This window comes from Hemicordylus capensis, chromosome 4 (genome assembly GCF_027244095.1).
Source record: "Hemicordylus capensis ecotype Gifberg chromosome 4, rHemCap1.1.pri, whole genome shotgun sequence".
Classification (NCBI taxonomy): domain Eukaryota; kingdom Metazoa; phylum Chordata; class Lepidosauria; order Squamata; family Cordylidae; genus Hemicordylus; species Hemicordylus capensis.
Genome location: NC_069660.1, coordinates 115,966,128 through 115,987,116, shown reverse-complemented (window position 1 = coordinate 115,987,116; position 20,989 = coordinate 115,966,128). Strand labels below are relative to the sequence as shown.

General features: G+C 38.5%; 1 protein-coding gene across 29 annotated transcripts in view; it reads right to left on the bottom strand.

The window, feature by feature from the left end:
• Positions 1-20,552, bottom strand: part of ADGRL2 (adhesion G protein-coupled receptor L2) — a 269,111-nt gene extending 248,559 nt beyond the window's left edge. For 7 of the 29 annotated variants that reach the window (XM_053313449.1, XM_053313450.1, XM_053313444.1 and 4 more), the window contains exon 1: positions 18,819-20,546. The gene's annotated coding sequence lies outside the window, so the exon portion shown is untranslated. Of the gene's footprint in view, positions 1-18,072; positions 18,427-18,818 lie in introns of those variants that run through there. The other 22 variants (XR_008320682.1, XM_053313459.1, XM_053313462.1 and 19 more) reach the window with 9 other exon arrangements.
• Positions 20,553-20,989: the final 437 nt, after the last annotated feature.

Below are 20,989 nucleotides of genomic sequence, written 5' to 3'. Positions count from 1 at the left end.
AGAGGGACAGGGCTTGCAGCTCCCGGTTTCGATGAAGCCTGCTGGAGCCTCTGTTTTTCTGGGTGGGTGCCAATCCAAACAGAGGTTTTGACCATCTGGGAGTCCTGAGACAGGAGTGTTCCTGCCTGTCTACCTACCTCCAAATGGTCATGTGAACAAGCCTTACATGTGTCCAAGATGCAATTTGATTTAATAACAACAGACTCCTCCAAACATATCATAATCTGTTCTAAAAGTTCCTTCAGTTTCTGAAGATGCTATAATTTACACAGGAGGCTGCTTTAAAAAAAAACAAACTCACGTCAAGAGCTCCCTTAGGTATGAGATCTAGTTGGACAGTTCTTTGGATCCCAGCCATTATCTTTTGTTGTAACTACATCGACTGAATGGAGGAAAGCAAGCAAGAATGTGGCAGCAAGCATGAATTGTCCCCTTAGCTAAGCAGTGTCCACCCTGGTTCCCATTTTAATGGGAGACTGCATGTCAGCACTGTAAGATATTCCCCTTAGGAAATGGGGCCACTCTAGGAAGAGCATCTGCATGCTTGCATGCAGAAGGTTCCAATTCCCTCCCTGGCATTTCCAAGATAGGGCTGGAAGAGACATTGGAGAAGCTGCAACGTTGGAGAAGGTGCTGCCAGACTGTGTAGACAATACTGAGCTAGAGGGACCAATGGCCTGACTCAATATAAGGAAACTTCCTAAGTTCCAACAAATAGTACAGAGCCACTCATTTTAACAGGAGAAAGAGTGCCTGATATACTTGGTACTTATGTGTTAGAAGGAAGGAAGGATGGATGGATTTGCAATCCATTTAATCCATTTCTAAATGTTAACACTTTTGGGCAGACTGAATCAACTATAAAAAGCTAAAATGTATCTCTCAACTTGTCTTTTCTTAAAAATGCCTTCATTAAAATTGAGATTTGAATTTTGGGCTGTATTTTAGGAAAAAGAACTTCCATTTCCTGGATCTTCCTTTATAAGCCGCCCATTCTCAGATAATCATTGTATCTTTCATGAAGAGGATATCACAGCAATCAACTTTTCTTCATATTTGGAAATTGTTATTTCTGCTTCTCCTTCATTTAAGCCAAATTTCTTTGTCATTCTGTAAGCAAAACCCTGATTTGCTGTATGCACTAAAGGAGGCATCACAGGTTTCCAAACTTGGCAAAAGCTGTTTAACTTTAAAAACAAAACTTAAGCAAAGACACAAATGCTTACATAGACTGGATTTTTTTTCATTAAGAAATGTAAGAAGGCATGTTACTGAGTCTATTATTGTGCTTAAACTGTTTACCTGAAAAAGGTATTTTTATTATTGTTGTTATTCAAAAAAGAACAAGAAGGTCAATCTACATCACTAACTACATAATTAGGCTTTAGAAATCACAACTTACACAAGAAAACAGCATTCAGAAACTTTGGCTAATGATTTTGGTTACACATACTACATTCCTAAACAATCCCTTCCCAGAAGCAACTTTAGATTGCATAGGAATAACAGGCACTTGCACAATTTAAACATTCCACTATGATTTTTCTCAGCTCATAAAAAATAAATTTATATCATAAGCATATACAAGCAATGGAAAATGGAATTTTAGAAGTATGCTGAAGCTTCAATAAAAATATTTAAAAGCATTAAATGTATTATCTGAAAATTCAGATAGATCCCAAGTTTGCAAACAAAGAACAATTGTATTTAAAAGCAGCCAAATGGCTAGAGATTGTTTTTTAATAATCCAAGTCCAAACAATAAACAGAATTTTAAAAAATAAAATTGGTTTCAGTCATGAACTTGTTTTTATTCTTTACTACTGCTAAACTAACTGTGAAAACACTGAACAAATTTTTTTATTTCTACTTCCGTTTAATCAGTGGCATTCTCAAACCATTTTTCACTATGTTCAATGTAAAAGAGCAATTGTTTTTGACTTTTAGTCCATTGATGTGTTAAACTTTTTTTTATCAAGCACCACTGCATATTATAAAGCCATAGATTTGAACTCCTACAAGTAAGCAATGCAGGAGTCCAGGAGTTCCATTCAGCTGCAACAAAATGGTATTCATTCTGAATGTTGTGAACAGAAAACATTACATAAATTAGAAATTATCTTATATATACACAAGCCATAATATTAAGCTAAGTCAAGTAGTGGGGGGTAACATTCACATACTGTAGATGACGTTTTGGGGGGAAGTACGGAAACTACTGTTAATTAGCCGACTGCTAATAAGATGAAGCATATTGCATACATGCATAACTGTATAATAAAAATGTATAATTGTAGTTTCATTAACTAGGAATAATTTTGTAACACACAAATGAAACACCAAGCTGACTGCAAATATCACGATCTTGACACAGTATGTTAGAAAAAATGCTGTTAACAAAATACCTTGATGTGCAGCAGTGAGATTTGTATTCTGTACAGCTGACAAGTTAAAATGAAAAATTTCCATCCACAGGTATATTTCAAAGGCTCCACTGCTTTGATGTACTCTATGCAGCAGGTTTTTCATTCCTCAACCAATAGCTCCTAGTCACTTACATTCCATTTGCCAAATAGTAAAGTTTTTATTAGTCATAACCACCGTGCTCTTCCAATGGTAGAGAAGAAACTCCCAAGCAAACAAAAAAACCAAAATCACTCCTCCATACATAAATGCTTTCCCATAGTGACTTGCTAGTGGGGCATCATCATTTTAAATGAACACGGCTAGCAAAAGGGCTACAGCGCAGACTCACTCACAGATTTATGATCTATCCAAATGGGAGGGGGTGATTTTAAAAAAAAAAAAAAACAATCCAGCTCAGTGCTTGCAAAACACAGAACATCCAAAGGTATTCATCTCAGATAGTCTAGCTTGTCTATTGTCTTGGAAGAGACAGACAGACCAGACACACACACACCCCTATACAGTTAGTACAAGTTAGAAAACAGCATGCAAATTCTAAAATTGCTATTGTGTGACTCCTTAGATATTCTCATTTCTATTAAAACAGTTCCTTACTCTTTAGATGTTTATCTAAAAAAATTTTAAGATTTTGTAGTAACTTTTTAGAATTTTAGTAGAAACATTTTTCAATGTATATTCAATACAATGAAGCTTACTTCTGAGTAAACCATTCATACAGTCTAGATGTACAAGTTATAGACCACTATACATCTTTCATATTTCTATGAATAGCTCCATTATATTTCTGATATGTTCTCAAATCTAATAATATATTATACTTACACTATTAAGTATCATTTGTTCAAACAAAGTATATTGCTATAAACAAAAGCTCTGGGAGACAAAGCTGACTGAGGCTTCAGCACAGCACTGTATGTAGGTGATATACTAATTACTGACAACTCAGAAAAAGTAGCAGCTGATAATTTAAATGTTTTCAAAACATGATAGATTCTAACCATCCCAAACTTCAAATAGATGTGATTATAATTACTAGAGGCCAATGTATGGCATACAAAAGCATATTTTAAAGCAAGCATTTCAAAATAAATTTACACCTGCCAATACTAGGTGTGACGTTTAAAAGTCATTTATGCTGCCTTTTCTGTATGTTTAATTATACAGTTGTATGACACAACATTGTAATATGTCTGCAAACAGAAAACTGGGATTGATTTTCCCAAACTCCATCACTTCACGCTTTCTTGTTTCTAAGCATGTCTCCCATTTTAATGGACCGGTTGGTCTGTCAGGACTCCACATACATGCAACAGGGCGAGCAGGACACAATCCGTGCGCTTTGGCACAGCACATCTGCTTCTGCATATACCAAGTCTTGCACATGGAAAAACTACCACACTATCAATATGGTAAGGATTAGTGATTCTAGTTATCCACACAAGATCACAGATGCAGACAGTTGGCTATATCTGACCCTGCTTCTGCCACAGATGATTTCACCCTGTATCAATACTCTTTGAACACAACATCTTTTTGCATGGGATGATTTTCGGATCTAAGCTGTTATGATTGCATTCTGCAGGGTATAGATATGTTTTTAAACTATTACATACCACATAATATTTATTGAAGAATCGGAAATCATTTTAGGAATGCATATTTTCAGATACTGACAATGATTTAAAATACAACAAAATACAGCAAACAACAGAAAAATATAATAAAGCTACTTAGTCCCAGCAGATAAAAGCTAGAGGAAACATAAACATCTTGGAGCAGTTCTGAACACCTTAAAGCTCAGGTTTTTGAAGGGCGACATCCATAACTGTGGTAAGACACACAAAGAACATCTCTCTTTCTGCTGAATGGTTTGTATTTTTCACATTGTGGTACAGTCAAGAGGACACTTTCGTACAATTGTGACAGAACCTATTAGAAAACTTGGGTTCCCAACTAGTATATTCTCACTAATACAGAATATACAAAATTAACATCAAGAGTTAACAGGTAAAATAACTGGTTAGTTATTTTAACTGGTTAGTTAGTTATCAACGTCATGCTGTTGTTATATTTGGTGATTTAATTAATTAATTAAATCACCAAATATAACAACAGCATGACATTGATTTGGATCCACCAGAGAAAGTCATTTCTTTTGCCAAAGGGGAAACCTCAGAAGCTTTCATGACCCACAGCTGTAGAAGATGAGTTTATTCTACAAACCAACTCTCATCATAGTAGTTACAATCCGAACCATAAACCCTTTTGATAAACATATAATATTTACAGAATGTGTTACTTTGTTACTTTCAAGCTAGGAAACCACAACAGCTAAACTAAACATTCCTATTATTATAAAATCCATAAAATGAAATTATACAATGAGCAACATTTAGTCTAATCTTCCATGGATGCACCAGGACCTTCCAGGTGGAAGAGATTATTTTTGGCCCTCTCTCTTCCTTCTGCAGCTGCCTATGCCTTCCAAATCTGTCTTCCCAAGGGTCCCTAAACAGGAAAGGGAGAGTGCCAAAAATTCCTCCCTACCTCACACAACAGAAAACTTTGGTGCATCCGCAGAGAGTTAGCCTGGATGTCAGACATTGTTCATATCCTAGTATTTAGTCTATTTCGGAAACTCCCAAGTCAGAGTTTCCAGAAATCCCTTCAAGCAGTAGAAAGGGAAATTTCTGTCTTTCTTTTGTTGTATTTGCATGAAAAGGTAGGAAAGAATATGCAATGGTGTTCTTTATAAGGTAGAATTTCCCATTCAGTCTAATGGAAAAGTTCTGTAAAATTCAAAAGCTTAAATTCACAGACACACAGGTGCAAATTTAAAAGATTAGGGTCCTACCCTTTGCAGCAGAGCAAAGTTTCATACAGAAATAGCATATATTCCATTATAACCTGAAGTATGTTATATCTGTGCATGAAACTTTTAAGGAAAAATTGTGATTAATTTAAGAAATATCTTACTGGCATTCATCTGTTTAATATAAGAGGAAACATGAATCAAACTTCACAAGATCTGCAATCAAAGACTATCTAGGAATATTTCTATATTTTCAATATGTCTTACTGTCATAATCCTATTGGAGTGTAATTGCTGTGGCTAATATTCTTACCCTGTTATGAAATTCTCCATGTAAATGTGTTACCAAGTTGTACGATAACACATGATCATGCTGTGAAAGGGTAATTCCTATACAATAGTCCTTGACAATACCATAAATCTCTTTATTAGACAACAACCTATTACAGGAGATCTACTTAACTGTTTCCCGACTTAAAGGGCCATTTGGTGTTACAATAACAAGCTAATTTTTCACATTAGCAAGGATTAGCCAGTATAAATAATGAATCGGCACCAAGGTGTGTAGTTTTGCAGCACCAGTAAACCTTTCCTGAGTTTTTAAAATGATAATCCAAAATACATTAAGACTCCATTCTCCTGCACACATTTTAAAGTTTACAGCACTGTAATAGACAGAAAAATCAACCTAAAACCAATTTTCCAGGAAGATTTATTGCAAGTAAGCATATTGCTGAGTGCTATTTCTGTTTTATGGAATGTGCAACTATGCATGATGCTTTATTTCATATTAGTATCATAGCAAATAGCATGCAAACATCCTGAACTATCTCAAATGAAAAAAGAGTGCCAAAGTTTTCCAGAGCTAAACAGCACTTATTTCAATACCGTCTCCATTATTTTCCCTGCTCAGCAAGCAAGATAATAGGCCACATTTATTTTAACATTTCGCCCGTTTCATGAAGGATCATATGGCTTCATCATCCAGAAATGCATAATTCAAATTCTATAACATGCAGGAACAGCCCCCCATACCCATTGCTAAACCTTAAAAAGCTATATTAGCAAATCTAAGTATTTCATTTCATAGAAGAAAGCTCATATTTACTTATTAATAAGCTCATAATCTGATATTATTTGTTCTGCCATGGTATTTTTAAACAGTCAGCAGTTTTTTCTCTTAAAAGGTTTAATGCTAGGCTTTAAAAGTTTAACTACCGGATGTCCTGTTTAAGTACCATTACACTAATTTTTTCAGTTATAGTGCTGGTGATTTTTATTTTTTTATTTTGAAAGCATAAAAATTAAGAGTTAACCTTGCATCTGTACTGTAACCCACCTAATTAAAAAGAATACCTAGCAAAAAGGAACATACATTTATTGCTTTCCACTTAATGCACTAAATACCGCATTATCTTAGGGAAAGCTTACAGTCTGCATCAGGGTGTGTGGAGGGAAAGACTGAGATTCAATGAAGATGATTATTTATGCAGCTAATAATTCTCTTATGTTCTAGTCCCCAAAGATTACTTACAATTATTCTAATACAATTTTAAAGGTGTTATTGTTACAGAAAAGAAAACCTTTTTTTAAAGCAAAATACAAAAAGTGGTGGGAGTTGCCTTTACATCTGAAATACAGGCAGTGTCATTTTAATATCCAGTTGCCTTTTTTCATATTAAATAGGCAAGTGTTTGCCAACTACTGTCAGTGATGTAAGCCTTTTTCAAAAGCACACTCACCAGCACACTTTATATGCAAGAGCATTTTTACTCTGGCAAATGTTAAGAGTTTGCTACAAAACCAGAAATCGTATTTTTACTGAAAACCAATTTCAGTCCTTAAATGCCATGGTTATTCTGATTTTCTCATATAAAAGCTCCCTCTGCAGGTAACAAGAAGGTTAGCAAAAAGTATGTGGAAGATGTAAAGTTTAGGAAAAGAATCCAAATAAATAATTACTGTACCATCTGAAAGAAATCCCCAAAGACAGCCATTTTCCCTAAGAGTTACCTGATCCGTTTTTCCCTAAGAGTTAAATTAATGGCTATTGGAGAAGGCAACCTGACAAATTTTGTGCTGGCTCTACAGAGTTATCCTTGTCCTTCAAAAAGAGCTAAACAAGCAGCTTCAGTTGTCCGCATACCAAGATGAAAAATCTTTTCTTTTTTCTACATCACATAAAAGCTTTTATGGGGAAAAGAAACCCAACACCAAACCATCCTGAAATAGAAGGACCACCCAAAACAAGTCATCACTTCCAGCCGAAATCATCTCCTTATCCAAAACAAACAAACACAGCACTATGGCTCTGCTTAATGTCCCTTTGCCACCTAAGCCAGAACCTATTCCGTTTGGGATTAACTCTCTACCTCAAAGTTTAGTATCAATTACACTGAATACAAATGCAGGCATTTGAAGAAAAACAAACACATAATCCTAAATAATTTGAACAATATATTGGGCGGGATGGGGGTGGAAACGACTTATTTTCATAGCCATTTCTTTTTCACATTCTAATAAAATGGTTTGCTATTGTTGACACAAAATAATTTTGGCTTGAGGTTGTATTTGTTTTGTTTTTTAAAATGTGTATATGTGACAGCCATAAATTATTAATATAAACTGAATAGCAAAAGTACTAGCCAAAGTAAACTGAGCCAGGAAGACGAACAAAAACGATCCAGCCAATTGTCAAAAGTCTCTGAAAGTTGGAAACTTTTAGTAAAGTCATACTGTCACTTCCGTTTTATTTAAGACAGTACCACTTTGTTAGAGCCAACTCTCCTATTTAATGTTGCTATAATTTTTAATTTGCAGGTCCAGTTTTTAAAACCGCATTGTTCTTATATATGTATTGTAAGCTACTTTGATATTTGTAATTTGAAAGCAGTGTATAAATAAAATAAATACATAAATCATTGCCTCAGTGATCTGAAGCACCAGTACTAAAAATCAAAAAGGACTGTGGTCTACTTTCTGGAGAATCCAGGTTTGATTTTAGACATCCAAGTTTAATTTCCCTCTCATCATAATCGCCGTCTATAAACTGAGCAACTCACTTTCAGCCTTCCTCTAAAGTTCACTTCCTAACGTATAAAACCCAGATATTTCATCCTCCAGAATGTGAGTAAAATCGTAAATTACAAAGATAGGGCCAAAATCCAACACAGATGGCAATGTGAACCAGGCCCACTGGAATATAGTATGCAGCAGTAAACGTTCCTTGAAGTAAATACAATACAGATCTACATTTTTAAAACCTCGTCAGGGATAATTTAAAAGAATACTTAAAGATAAAATGATAAAAACAGACTAAATAATTCTTCTGGGGAGGAAAAACAAAGAAAGCATAGTAGTTTTATAGAATGACCTTTAAAATCATATGCATATGCATATATCAAGATTTTTTCTGCTACAGGAAAGCCTCTAGTGGCCAAATCTATAATCTGTCATTAGTAGCTCTTGCTCAATAATCTTCCAATTATATTGTATTGAGAACCTAGGTCATAATGGGAGAAGGCACAGAGAAAACTGAACATATTAATAGAATGGTTTTGTAAGGCATTATTTTTCCGGGTTAAAAATTAGACTATTTCATTCACTCTTGACAAGTTAAACAAAAGGAGAAATGGAGCAACCCCCCTGTAATAACTCAGGCTTTATTTACTTTATATGTTATGTTATCTGTTAACTTCCCTCTGCTGTTTCTTCTGTTCTTCTCTCTGCTGCTACTAAGCAAAATTAACTTTAATGCACCAGACAAACTGCAACCCAATTATACCTTCCACACATATTAATGTTACTGATCTGATTTCAAAAGACATCCTTCAAGTCCAGATATACACCGGCATTCAGGACAAAAGGAATCTGGTACCATCAGTCAGTAAAAAGGATTTTTGTCATCATTAAAACGCAGTCACAACTGCAGCTACTTAACATGATACATAAGAAACCTATCTCCAAGGGGGAGAAAGTCCTGGTGCATGTGGGAAACCCACTTTATTTATCCTGATCAAAAAAGACATTATATTGTTACTTGCCTTCTGAATGCAAAATATTCCCATTCAATCCAGGCAAAAAGAAAGGGAGTTTGCATCAAGCTATGACATGGTAGAACTAACCAAAACAATAGCCAAGTCAGATCAACAATCTTGTTTCATCATGATATCTGAGTCATGAGCTTGCCAAGAAGATGCCACCCAACAAGCAGGAGCTGGAATCAACTTCATATTTTATTTCTTAACACCCACATCCACCCACATACTTTGTTCTTGATGCCATTCTTAACACTCACATTCACCCTCACACTTTGTTCTTATGGTATTCACTACCACTTGAACTGGCAATGTAAAACAGGAATTTCTGCATTCCCAGTAGAAAAGATATTTTGTGTGCTTGTTTGTTGTTTCCTGCATGCTATGCATCCTTTTCAAAAAGAAAGGAAAACAGGAATACGGGGGGCCTAAGTCTATCTGAAACTTACCCTGGACTTATAGCCATATGGCCTATGAGATGACCAGTGATCACACAGTTCTGAAAGCAATGGACTCTTCACCTGCTCAAAGGCAATGCTTAGACTTCATATGTTCTAGGACTGAATCCTAACATTACTTGTTTCCAGACTTAGATAACAGGGAAGCCTTGTTTCAGATGACTCTCCTCCCTTCTCCTCCTCTCCAAATCAAGCTCGAATTTCACTCCAATCTGAGCAGTAATTCTTCATATTTCCAATCAGAAACCAAGCAGAAATTTCAGAATCTGAAGTAAGACAAGTCTTCCATTCCCTGCAGCAGCCAAGAACAAGTTTGGCAGTAATGGAAGCTAAAGTATTCTGACATCTAGATGCAGAATAATAATGATTCTTAGGCACTGACTGATATCAAAATACCTACAGCAGACACAAAAGCAGTTCAAAAAAGGATAAATTCCCCTCTAAATATGAGAATGGATTTTGCATGAAGAAAATAAATCAAAATTAATAGTTTTCAAACACAATAGATGACGTTGCTCAGAAATTGTATTATTCATGTCAAAATACACACACACCTTGTTTATTTACGTTAACCCCCAAATTTAACTTTACAGCTCATGAATTATACAGATCACAACCAAAGCTTTACCCTTTTGTGTCCATTTAAAAACCACCAAACAATACATTCAGCATGAAAATATCAGGAAGCGCTGTCTCCTTTACTTAGAACAAAGATGTAATCTATACTTGATATAGTCTCCAAATATGTAATGTGTTCTCTGATCACGAACAAAAATATTTAAAATGCTAGCGCTTTGACTCAAGATTTCTATTACAATAATATATTACCAGCTTCCAGCCTCACATTTTTGGAGGGGGGGGGCAATGTCTTCACTGAGAGAAAAATAAAGGACTCTGTGTACCATCCTTCATCATCTACACAAAATAAAGTTGGAGATATTCCTCTTAGTTGTCCAGTGTAATTTCAATATGCAGTTCTGATTGTTAAAATGGTCAGAACAAAAATGAAAACATGCTTATTCACTTATTGAGATATAATAGTTCACAATTAGGTAGAAAGGGGTCCTTTAAGCCCAAACACAGTCAGGGATATCAGTCAGGCGTAATGAGATATCAGTTTGATATACATGAAGTAGAATTCCAATTATTTTTTTAAAAAAAAAATTATTATGGAGACTGATGATTCATCATTAGGCTTTACTTATCTTGGCATGAAAACCAATGGGGCAGTGTGGTTTAGTGAATGGAGAACTCGAGTTGAGTCCAAATCTTTGTATCTTGAACAAGTCTATTATTTATGAAAATAAATAATGGTGTAACACATGTTGCATATTAAAATAAAACTATTTAATAACATGTTTGCAAAAACAGAGCACATGTACAAAAACAGAGCACTTAAATGTATTTTAGTACCTCACTAAGATATCTGAGGAGGTCATTTATTACAATAGGTTTTGATATTCAGGTTCTTTAATAAAATACAGGTGTATCTTCACTGTGCATGCATGTATAAATGGCTTTTCCTTTCAAAATACTTACAAGCAAAGCAAAGGCCTGATCCTTTCCTTGTCCTCACTGTCATGTATTTTGAAGAGAAGATTTGAAATTCATCCACATGGGCACCAATTATAACTGAGGCAATAGGTGTGTATATTCTGTTCTCTGGTATCTGTGCCCATATGCAAAACATACAAGGAAACCTGAAGTGTGCTTCATCACCCACCTTCAATGATTTAAATACCTAAGCGTATTTTAATGTTTATGATGTCTTGTTTCCAGGCTCTCAGCCAAAAAGAGGTCCCCTTTTTTCCCCCTCAGCACACATTCTGTTGTCAGACCATGATTAATTCTGTGCTCTGTAGAGGGAGACATTACATCCGGGCTAAAACAGATCTGAATTTTACCCTGAGGCAGAGGTCTGGTTTAAACACCTCGATTCAAAGTGGCATTTGTTCCTTCTTTTCAGGCACCTTATTCAGAAATCCTGGTATGATGACTTTGTGACCTACAAATGGCCCACAGGATTTAAATGGTTATGTTGCCTGCCCCTTGTAGCGAAGACAGTTTTAGTGGGTCAGTGAAACAAGATTGTATGTACTTCAGGAAACTGCACTAAAGCAGGTGTTCAACAGAAAAAAAGGCATTTCCTTCACAGCATGCAGAGGTAATATTGTCAGACTCTAGTAATATAAAGCATATAGTTTACAGATAAAATGTCAATATTTCAAAACAACAACAAAAATATTCTCTCCCATTCTTTTTCTGTAAAACTAAAAAATAGGTGACAGTTTCTTAAGTGATAGACATTAAATGATACTTTTTATACATTACATACATAAATGTGTATATTAGGACTGCTCTGAATGGTATAAAATTTACTTTTTACCTCTAGTTTTGACTTTTGTCTGAAATACCTCCTGAAAGTTTTATATTTATTCATTACAAAAGCATACCAGACATACATACATCCACACTTTGCTGATGTGAGCCTTTCTCTTAAACAAATGAAGGGCATTATACCATTTGTTTTGTAAAGTCAGTGCGGTACTGACTAACATCTACTGCACTGAGTGCATACATGCAGAAAATAAATGCTGGTTTAGTAGAGAGACTGAGTAAAATAACATGCTTAAGTACAGGGACTAGTCCATATTTGTCTTAGTGCATTAATATGGCAACTTTTGATAAAGCTAGACAATTTCGACACTGCTCCAAGTTGCTGCTTAACAAGGTAATCTTATTTCTGTGGTTTTTCAGTGTAAATTGATTTTTCCCTCTTAGCTGCTCTGATAATTGAACAAAATTATACAACCGTGATGGGATTTTATTTACCAGCACAACACATAAAATCTTCTACAAAGATGAAGTATATTACTTCATAAAACTTCATTTTTGTTGTAATTAAACAAATTGTATTTAAGCTCGCTTTGTGGCACTATAGCAATCAATAGCCCTTTTTTTCCTTTTCCTTTTTTTCTTTTTTGCTGCTGTAGACTGCACTTTACCTGCAGGTGTTAGGCTCTGTATTTACTTTAGTCAGGCTGCAGTGTTCTTGATTATTATGCCTTTATAAATAAATTTTTGGGGAGGAAAATAACAGGCTTCTGTACAGTTGAAGCATTAATGCCTGACAAATACCACAAGGGAGGAAAAATAATGGCACATGCAAATTATATATTGCTTCTTAGACCCATAAAATGCTCCATTTAAGATAATGAGCCACAACCTTGCCTGTACTGTAATTCAAAAATCTGATCAAGAATTCTTTTTCTTAAAAGACCCAACTGAAGCTTTCAGATTTATCAAGTTGTGGCTCATGTTTTAAAACTCATTAAGGAACTGCACCTTTTTTAGTAACTGCACCAGTCACCAGTAACAGCATGTTGTAGGAAGTGATGAATTCCATACATCTAAACTGATGCAAAATTATGTATGTTTATTTAGTAGAATTTTCAGAAAGTCTAAGGAGAACTAATTGTATAACTGGTAAAAGGAAAGGGAAATAACGGAGTAAACTGATATCTTCTTGTGAACTCACAAAGGAACAGCTCCAATCTGCATCCATTAAGGGCCACTTCCTACTTCTAAGCATTCTTGAAAACCATGTCAATCAGGCTTTGAAACCTCCATTAGTTGTGTAGATATAAAATAGAATTGCGAAAAGTATTAAGCATTACCATCAAATTCAGCTTCCCATTTGTCTTGACTTGCAGCTACCATAGTGGGATTTACAGTATTTAAGTTGCAACTTTGAAGGAAAAGAATAAGCAGTATGCACATATACTCTTAAAAAGTTGTACTTGCTATTCTAAACTTTCCAATTCTCTCATACATCAGTTCTACTAAATCAGCTGAAAAGCTGTATAATGTAATATGTATAAGTAGCTGCATAATATGACTAATTATAATTCCATTACAAATTTGCTATTAACAATGCTGCTTCACAACTGTGTTTGTCATCCTATGCATTAATTAAAAATCTCTACTGTATTATTCATAATATAGATTAACTACTAGTGTTATACTTCACCTAGTAAAGTCACTACCAGTATCCTAAACTTCTTTTAACTATCACCTTACATACACCCAAATACAAAATGCCAATGATATTTTTGAAAGTAACAGAGCACCTTTTCAAAGCCAATTCACAAAGGTTATCACTGTGGGAATGGAAGCTGCTTTTTTGCGAACTGTGGGGCGGGGGGAGCCAACATTATCTTTTAGTAATTTAATAATTTCATAACTTCTGTTTATATTTATCCAGAATATGCACACCTACTTATAAGTCACAGTATTCCCCAAATTACGCTTGCAGAAAATGTATTGCCAGCAGGTGCAATGCATTCCCTAAAGGGAGAAAAAATTATACCTATCTACTTCTGCATATATATTTTGTTAATAAAAGATATGCTATGTAAGACAAAGTAAATGCTACAATGGACATGCTGCAAAATCAGTTTGAATATGCTAGCTTTAAAAAAACGCACTTCAACTTCTACAGTGTTTTCTTACCAGTTCTTAGGGACCATGTTAGTATCTCCCATTCCTCACATACAACACTGAAAGTATATGGGGATATGGAGGCAGCTTCTTAAGTGTGCAAATTATGGACTAACCGCTAAGCAAACTTTCTTTTTCAGTGCTCTCCTCTTCCTCATTTTAAAGAAGGAAAACACCCCGAAGTCTGGTGTTAATGTCTCTGCTGATTGTGAAAATTGCTGCAATAAAAATTCCAACAGCTTGCCTTAAATTAAGACTTTCAAGACAACATACAATATATTTATCTTTGAATTGTTTTTTATAACATTTGGAAGTTTGGCTGCTTGCTTTGATGTTGGTCTATTAATGAGCAAGGGAGCCAAACATGACAAGGGGAAAAAAATAAATGTTTATTGGAATCTCTCAAGTCAAAACCTGAAGTAATTGGTTTGTTCTACCTCACATTGATTCAATATCCTGATTTCTCCAGATACTAGCCTCCAGAGTAATCTATGTTCAGTTTTTGTTGCCAACACACAGTAACCCACTGTGATTTAAAATGGCAGCTGAAGCACTACTGTAGCACATTAACTTTTGTCTAAGTGGCCAATTTTGTCTTATGAAATGTTGAAAGTCTTCCTTCTATGGTATTTTACACCAATAGAGCTGCATCAGTTTTTGAGATAGCCATCATTTAAACTGAAGTGCAACCTTCTCAAGACAATTTCTAGATTATCTCTGATGGCTCTAAGGGATAATGTACTTCTTTTATAGCATTCTACCTCCAAAGACAAGTTAAAAGCAACTTAAGTGTCATAATGACAATTACGTCAATATGCTCCGTTTATGCCTGTACTGCTATAGACATTAGGTAAATAAACTGCTGAAAATTACCTCACTGTAATGGCACACCATTTCAGGACCACTAAGAGATACCAGCCAACAAAATTCTAAAATGTTCTGGACTATTTCAAAATTGCAGAAGTCTTAAAAATCTGCATACTTCATTTGAGTTTTCTTCAAGAAGCTGTTATATATAAGCATCCCAATTCCTTTGCAAAATTACAAAAGGAAAAATTCTGAAGGTTAGGACAGGAACACCCCCACACAGACACATCCCATAAGACATTTTTTGCTCACCCAAACGTAAGCATCAGTCATATAAGGAATTGTGCACTTCTGTAGAACTGATACGTTTTCAAAAAGATGCAAAAGAGAGAGAGAGAGAGAGAAGTAGCAGCATCTTTGAACCTAGAGGTTTTAGAAATTGAAAACGTATTTTTGTTTAGCCTGATATGAGACCTACTAAACTTCAGCCCCTATGAATGAGCTAGCTACTGTTTGGAAAAGTGCCCAACTTATTGAAGGATTGCTGCATTCCGCTTGGCTCCTGGTCTGTCAGATTATGAATATTGATTTTTAAAGATAGTGAAAAAGTAGACTAAAGCATATCTCTCTGCAAACATAGGGAAAACAGCAGTAACTAATGAATTTAAAAAATTACATATAAATGACAGCTATGTAAACTAAAAGCATTATGATTAATCTGCAGCCAGACTTATCTGACCAATCCTAACTATTTTAATAATATTTAATAACTACTTTCACTGATAACTACAACAACAACAACAACAACAAAAGGATACAGGACTTAAACCCACATAGACTTATTGGGGACTTTTTAAATTATAGTCGTTTTAATTATCCTCACATTAAACTTTGAAAAACAACTTATAAGAAAAATCAAGTAAAACTTTAAAATATTTAACAAATATATGGAGACAGCAAGCATGTGCTTGCTTCAAAGATTTGGAACCGAGTGCGCTTTTATTTCAAATATTATCTCTTTTTAAAAAGTAATTAGAAGTTCTTTTCCATTCAGACCCCCTAATGCAATAATGTAGGCCATACCCAAAGCATGAGCCCAGAAGAAAAGGCCTTGGAAATTCCACTAACAGAACAGACAGGAGACACCAGAAACTATGCAACAGTGGCTGCCATGAAAAAGGTCAACCTTTTTCTTAGAACAAACCATTAATCAATAGAATATAATTGTTTGGCCGTTTGCAAGGACCCTGCAGCATACAGACTATGTTCTTCACTGGCATAATTACAAAACAGTAAAAGTTCAGAAACATAACCCAAATCCACCTCCCCTTTTTTACCCCTTTACAATCCCCCCCCCCCACGCCTGCCCTTTGGGCCTCTGCTTTGGAAGCAAATGGGAGACAGGCTGAAGTTTTCTCAATTGAGCTGAAAGCTAAGAAACCTTTGATATGCTAATAGCCCCCTTCAAACGGTAAGAATTCACACTTGCATTAATTCAAACAATTTGTGCAGAATGATGTGAAATGGCACCTCCTTTAGTGGCAGGCAACAAAAGGGAGGGAATCAGAGTGTCTGAAGAAACCAAACAACAGAACATTTGTTCTTCAGTATTCTATCAGCCACAAGAACACTTTCTTAAGGAAAAGAAAAACACACACCTGAAACCCAAAAAGAGATATCTTTACTTTCTGTCAAACCAACTGTGTCCACATCTCACTAGCACCACTATATTTACAAAATGCTATATAATTAAAAAAATAAAAATCCATAGAAGCTTTTACAAAGCACCTTCAACACTCCCCCTCTTAAGAAATCCACCCCCTACCACACATGTGGTAGGGGCATGCACACACACCCTGAAGCCCAGAGAAAACTGGGAAATTTGATCCAAACACCTCTTCTCCAGATTACTAAAAGGATGTTCTTATTAAATACCACATTTTAAAATAAATCTATACAGGGTTTTTAAAAGCATTCTGAACACATCACACACTTTCTTTGCATTGTCTCCAGGTGGCCCTAGATTTGTACAAGTAAAACTGGAATCAACCTTTTTACTCGAGCCACAATCAGAAAGGATTATTATCCATTTATATCCAGATGCCTCTTGCAGAAGGCATGCAAAGGTTGACTGGATTGCTTCTTGCGCTTTGGTGAAATTAAATGTTCAACAAGTCATTTACTAAGAGGATCGAACTTTTCCTTTGAGCATGCAACTTGAATTCAGCAGAAAGGACAGACTTGGTGGGCCTGTATAATCTCTCTCTCTCTCTCTCTCTAATCAACCACCAGGCACTCTGAAGAATCCAGAGAGAAGGGACTGCCTAGCTGTACATACAGCAAAAAAATGTTGGGAGTAAACCAAAGAAAGAGAAACGCTTGCTCCAGTAACAGGATCCAGATGGCTCCCCTTGCTAGTATGAGACATGGGAGCCTTCCTTGGAGGTTCTCCCCCCCACTCACCCACCCACCAGGGAATTGGGATTCCTAAAGACTCCCCCCGCCCCGCCACACACTTTTCATTGAAGGGAGCTCTCCCTCCCCCCGCGCGCCTCCCCGGGAAAACCAGTTGGCAAATATTCGATAATCAGTACACCCCCAAAACATACTTCTATCTAAAGATATGGGTGTACTTGCTTGGAAAACAAAGTCCTCTCAAATCAGTGGCACGTCCAAGTAAATCGTCCTTAGTGTTAAAAGTATCACTGGGCTGTTAGGTATCGCTTCAAAAGGGCTGCACAGTCCTATCATGCGTTTCTTTTTTTAAAATCTGAAGTAAGTTCCGACAGTATCAAGGAGAACCACAGCCAGATGAAATATGTGGGCAAAGTTTAGCGAGTCGGGCACGGGCAGACTTATGTCTCTTCGACCCCATTCCCACCCAAAAACATTTGGCAACTCCCCAAGGAGCGCGCAACAGAACACACGGGCTTCTTTCCAACCTCTGTAGGGCAGAAGCCCCAGGAGTTTCTTCTTGCCTGGAAGCAAGGGAACCGCATGCGAAGGTGTCCTGTAACAGCCCAGAGACCGACCTCTTGCCAAGTCCCTGCAAGCAGAGATCCACTACACTCCGCGAGGGGGAATCCTCTTGCTGCTCTCCGGCCCGGAACCTGCTCTCTCCGCCTCGCATCTGATCAGGGCCCGCAGCCCTTACAGAAGCCCTGGGTCCTCCTCGAGCCGGACGCGCAGCAGTCCTTCAAGCTGAATGGCCCCAAGGGCTGCCATATCCGACCGCGCCAGTTCACATCTGACTGCGTTTTCAGGTCACCTTTCCCCCTCCTCAGCCCGCCTCGGTTTCTCAGCATTAACCCTCACCCGATCTGCCATTACCCAAGGAAGGAGTCAGGCTATAGGAAGGAGAGGGCCATCGCCACCCTTCCCCCTTTTCCCCTTCCCCCCGCCTGGGTCTGATGCTGGATGTCCACCCCTCCCCGAATACATACACACACAGTCTCTCTGATTTACGCGCCGTGCAGTATTTAAAGTAAACCACACACAGTAATTGCAGCGTGGGGCGGGGGGGGGTCGAATGCATCGGAGGGAGATAAGAGGGTGGGACGGCAGACACTTCGATGGATTTTCTGTATCACCGCTCACAGATTTATTGGAGGGCTTTCCCCACCCCAAAGGGACAACAAAGGGTTAGGTTTGATTCTCAATAATGCAGCCCCCCTCCTTTCAAAGTAAGTAAGCCCTCTGCCTACAAAAGGGGGCGATCGAAGTAAGCAAACAGGTACTGCAAGTGGAAAAGGACCTTTTCTTCTTCTTCCCATCTTACCTTTGGGTTTGCAGCCAAAGCCGGGCCAGGGTCCCTCTAGCATCTGGAGTGCCCAGGAAATCGGGGGTAGGACAAGCCCCTTTTTGACCACAAGGGAAAGGAAGGTGGGTTTTTTCTGGGCCAGGAGGCGCCACAGCAAATAGCCAGGAGAAAAAGGCTGGCTGGGCAGTCGAAAAAGCTGGGCTGGTAGAAGTGAACGAGAGCCGAGGAAAGCAGCTGGCTTTGCAGCTCGCTGAGCTGGGACAAAACGTACACAAGGCGGCTTCTCCTCCTCCCTTTCCTCCAAGCAAGCCCAGCCAGCCGAGAAGCTTTGCTAGGGGTTAAGTCAACATTTTTTCTCCCTGCAGTTCCCAACGCACTCTGCTCCGTCCAAAAGACAAGGGGGAGGGGGAAAATAAAAAGGAGAGAAAGGAATAAAACCGCCACGCACTCACAAACGCAAGAGGAAAGCAGGAAAAAATCGAAATAATCTTTTGGTCGATAAAAAGCACCACAACAAAAGAGCGCTAGGTGCAAAACCCTCTGGAGGTGACCAGCCCTGGAGTCCTCTCTCTTTAGGCAACTAAGATGAACATGGAGAAAGAAAGGCGATGCCAACGGAAGCAGCCGGGATCAGCTCAGTAATTTTTCGGGAGGGAGGCGAAGTGGGAGAAAAGGGGGTCCGATTGCAATTCATGGAGGAGCACAGCCAAGAAGACCCCTTTCTCCGTCGCTCTCTTCGTTTACATCTCCCTGGATGACATTCTGGCCTCTGGTATGATCCAGCCCTTCCTTAGCTTCGCTTTTCTGTTTGCTTCCTGCCGCTGCTGCTGCTGCCCCGCGAACGGCGATCAGGAGCCAAGCTGGTCGCACTCAAAGCAAGAGGGAGAAGGGAGGGGGACAAAAATCGCCAAAAAAAGGGGGGGGAGAAATCCCAGTGAATTGTATCGCCAGCTCCTTTTCGTTCATGCACCTCTCAGTGTGTGACTGGGGATTGCTAAGTCCTGACACAGACTCTCCACTAGCTCTGAACTGGAGCCACCTCCAGCCTCCACCTCCTCCTCCAATCTCCACCCCTCTCTCTTTCTCGCTCTCTCTCTTTACCCAACCCTGGGCTCAGCTAATCATATAAACATATTATCATGTATACTATAGAAGCGGCGGCGGCGGCGGCGGCAGCAAAAGGACCAGAAGGGGGTAAAAACCCTCTTCTTTCCCCCACCCTTTCTTTTCCCCTCAAGCTGGGGGCTCTGGCAAATAAAAGCAGATTAGAGACAGCTAAGTACCAAACGTGAAGCAGATAATCTAAAGGCTCGATCTGCCACCACTGGCCATTTTCCACTCCATTTGAGCTGCTTGCGGCTGCACGGCTTTGGGGAAAGGGAGAGAAGGTGGGCTGGAGAGGAGAGCGGGGGGCGGGTTGGCTTGAGTAGATCTGGCAACAGCGGCAGCAGCAGGGAATGCTAGATCATCTCAGCAAATGGAGATGCAAGCTTTGGGGCAGCCCCGGGACGAGGGAAGGGGAAAGACTGCACCTCGGGGTCCCGGCTGGGTGCCCTGCCCTTGCTGACCCTTGGGGTGCTTTTCTCGGCCGATCGCGCGGCTGAAGACTAGCAGGCGTGTTTGCCTTCTCGCCGGCCTTACTCATTGCGGGGAAAGCTTGCTAGTTGGTTCCCCGTCTCATGCTTGCCAAGGGGCAGCAGCGAGCTTCAGGCCCCCTCAAACTTTAGTCGCCGGTTGCTTTTCTCTCCCGCCGCCCCCTGCTTTCTTCTTTCTTTGTGTGTATGTAAGGCTGCCTGCGGCTGCCGCCACGCCGATACAGAAAAGGAGTGCGATCCCGGATAGGGGGCGGGGGCCAAAGCAGCAAGTGTGGCTCGCCAAATGGAGGAAGGTCAAGCTGAATGTAGTTGGAAGGGAGAAGACGGCGGGGAGTCTTTCAAAGTTCAACGCTGAAGGATCTGATCGTGCGGCACATACGTACGAACACTTCCCCACCACCACCTCGTCCGCCATTCTTCACCGTCCTAATTGTTCGCACGCCTACTAATAATTCACTCGACTTTGTGGGGCTGTTGAGCATGTAATCAACAACTCACAGCGATGCTGAACGTGGGGAGGAAAGGGAGGAAATAATAAATAGAAACACCTCTCTAGGGCTCTCCAGATGCACTCAAGGTGTTTTGTTTGTGTTT